This window comes from Mandrillus leucophaeus, unplaced genomic scaffold, assembly GCF_000951045.1.
Source record: "Mandrillus leucophaeus isolate KB7577 unplaced genomic scaffold, Mleu.le_1.0 Scaffold19, whole genome shotgun sequence".
NCBI lineage: Eukaryota > Metazoa > Chordata > Mammalia > Primates > Cercopithecidae > Mandrillus > Mandrillus leucophaeus.
In genome coordinates this window covers 3,643,002-3,646,558 of record NW_012101920.1, presented here as the reverse complement: position 1 = coordinate 3,646,558, position 3,557 = coordinate 3,643,002, and positions in this window count along the sequence as shown.

Sequence of the window (3,557 nt, the reverse complement as noted above, 5' to 3'; positions counted from 1 at the left end):
TGGCTAAAACTAAAAAGATGGACAGCATCACATATTGGCAAGGATGTGAAGCATCTGGACCTATTATATTGGTGTTGAGAAAGAGAAAGTGATTAAACTATTTTGGAAAATGGTCTGCAAATTTCTCATAAATTTACGTATGCATCTACCACATGAGACGGTAATTCTACTACTATGTATTTACCCAGTAGAAGTGAAAACAGGTATTTGCAAAAAGTCTTGCATATCAATGTTTACAGAGAAGATTTATTTGTAATAAAGCTAAACTGGAAACAACCCAAATGTCCGTTAGTAGAAAAACAGATAAACCAATTCATATAATGGAATACTAATCAGCAGTGAAAAAGGAACAAACTACTGTTACAAGCAATCTGAAAATAAAACAGAAAACTTTTGGTGAGTGAAGAAAATGCAGACACTAAAGAGTATAAATTGTGTGACTCCACTGACAGAAAGTCCTAGAATAGGCAAAACTCATCAATGGTGGTAGAAGTCAAATAACGGTTACTTTTGTCAAATACAAGTAAGAGAGCAGTGATTGAGTGGGAAGAGGCACAATTTTGGGGGCTAATGGAAATAATCTATATCTTTATAAATTGATAAGTTTGAGGATTATATAAATGTATACACTGAATTGTACATTTAAGCTGTGTGTATTTTATAATCTGTATAGTCTATTAAAAATAACACATGGGGTTGCGTAACTATAATATATCCTTTCTATGTGTTGGCTGTTGCTGTTAATTATGGGACAGTTTCTTGCTAATTTATAGATATGAACTATAAAGTATGAAGTAATTATCATTTGTATAATTACGTATGAGTTTGAGTTATTTATTTACTCACATATTAATGCTTTAAAATACATGGGATGTTAATATATGTTACTAACATTGCCTAAGTTCACCAATAGTCTGCTTAGTTATGGGTCAGCTTTATATACTCTGAAGATAATACCTAAGACATCAATAGTACATAAAAATGCATTTCACTCAATAGCTTTTCATAAGATCAAAAGAATCCTGTTTATTTAGCTGTTAACTGAATATTCTTTTTACAAGAACTTATCTGTCAATGTAATGGCAAATAAGTGTTATTCCATATTTTAGTATCAGCCTCACATAACCTTTAGTAGTTGTTGGGTGAAAGGCTAGGACTGAGATCTGGAGGGAGGAGTTCCATGATCAATTAAGAATGGCTGCAGTGGCACCTGAGCAGAAGCGGGGCAATGGCAGGGCTGAAAATATGCTGGGAGATATCGTTTGCTATCCTGGACTCATGTTGTTAAAATGTACAAAATACTTCAAATGCAAGTGCAAAATACTGAAAACACACCCAGTGGAATTTAATCTTTCATTGATGATTCAAAGGAAACTTCAAGATATTATAAGATAACAGGCTCATCATGGACTTGAATGGATGGACTGACTAAACATTGTGTTTGGTTGAGTTCTGGGTAAGCAAACATTTGCTGTGTATCAAATGGCTGTGTGTTTAAATAAAAGTGCCTTTAATTGAGAAAGTATATACAGAGGGAAACACTCCCACCATTTTAGACAGCATCTGGTGCTCCTTTATGAGATTTCAGGAACATGAGGCAAGGCTTCTATGACATGATAGTCATTCTAACAGTCAAATTGACTCCCTGGACATCACTCTAAGCCTTAATAAGCATTACTTTATCTGCCGTGAACAGCAGGCAAATAGCTTTCTTACTCCCTACATTTCCAGCAGTTTGAATTCCAGATGTTGGGCACTGCTCAGCAGGGCTTTCGCAGCTCCATGCATTTCTTAACAGATAGTTCTGCTTTCACTGCCTTGGGAAAAAAAAAAATGAATTGGCAAATTTGCAATGCCATCTTTTCAAAGAAAATAAGAAGGAAAAATGACTTGCATATTTACTAAACTGTTAGTTACAATTTCCATCATCTTTTCTCTGTTTCTAAGACTATGCATCACTCGGGAGAGAACAAAATAAAGGGACTGAATTCACAAAGATCCAACAAAATCCAGCATTGGGTTTCCTGACTTCAAGCCATCGAATGTAAAACTACACTATTATACTGCTCCTCAGAGAGAAATCAGAGCTAGGCTGTTTATCTGGGGGAGCCACATGTCTATTGTAATGATGCTTGGTTTGCCAGAGTGCTATTTCACTTTTTTTTTTTTTTCCAGAAATTTATCCCAATATGGAGGTTGGCATGATGCATTAATGAAATCTTATTTCTTCTCCCTCTCTCTTCCCAACCAGGCTTGCTATACGGAGCTGAAATTATAGGCAGCAAATCTCCCTTTTCTCCAAACATTGCTTTGTGGAGTACAAGAAGCTGCTGAAAAATGAGCAAATGCACATAAATCCCAGGATGTGAAAGATCATTAAGTAAACCTTCTTAGTAGGGATGTGACGGAGAAGACACACAAACTTGGGACTTGCGAGCTGGTAATAGACTTGGTTCCGACATTGATTTAATGAAACAAAGATGTAACATTGGTTGAGATTTGGGCCTTCAGAATCATAGACCCTGGGATAATAGCCCGACGCTGCCCCATCAGCTGTATGAGCTAATTGGCAGTTGTTTCTTTCGTGATTTGGGAATCTGCTATGCCTACCTCATAGGATTTCCAAAGGATTAAAACAGATCATGCCTGGGAAGTGTTTGCACAATGCCTGGAACAGAATCAGTGCTGAGTAAATGAGACCCACGATTTCTAGAGTTAAGCAAGTTATTTCTCCTTTTAGGGCCGTGTGTATGTGTGTGCGTGTGCACGTGCGCGTGCATACCCAGATGCCATCTCCACCCCCAAAATGTTCCTGAAGATCTCTACAGGACCCTGTTGAGTCTCCTTAGTAAAACTACTAATTACTAAGGTTTTTTTGTTTATTTTTTGGTTTTTGTTATTGTTTTTATTTTTGTTTTGAGATGGAGTTTTGCTCCTGTTGCCCAGGCTGGAGTGTAATAGCACAATCTTGGCTCAGCAGAACCTCCACTTCCTGGGTTCAAGTGATTCTCCTGCCTCAGCCTCCTGAGTAGCTGAGATTACAGACATGTGCCACCACGCCTGGCTAATTTTTGTATTTTTAATAGAGACAGGGTTTCTCCGTGTTGGTCAGGATGGTCTCGAATTCCTGACCTTAGCTGATCTGCCCTCCTCAGCCTCCCAAAATGCTGGGATTACAGGCGTGAGCCACCACGCCCAGCCAAGCAGTAAGTTTTTAGGAGACTCCACAGGGTCCCTTAGAGTGGGTGTTGAGGTTCCCAAGACCTTCAACCAAAATAGTTCCTCTTTAATGTTTCCACTCAACAGGTTTTTGCCAAATATGTCTTCTGAAGAGTATTCTGCTGTTAAGAAAAAGGAGGGTGGGGAGTTTGAAAACCTGAGGTCTAGGTTTTCTCCCAGCTTTATGATGTGTTTAAATGCTGATTGAAGACCTACTGTGCACCGGCCTCTTTTTCAGACATTAAGTTTCTGAAATGGTTGATGCTTCCCTTGGTCTCAAAGCCTCAAAGCCATGTAAGGCAACCAAAAAATTGAGGGGCTGAATGTGACTATTGGGG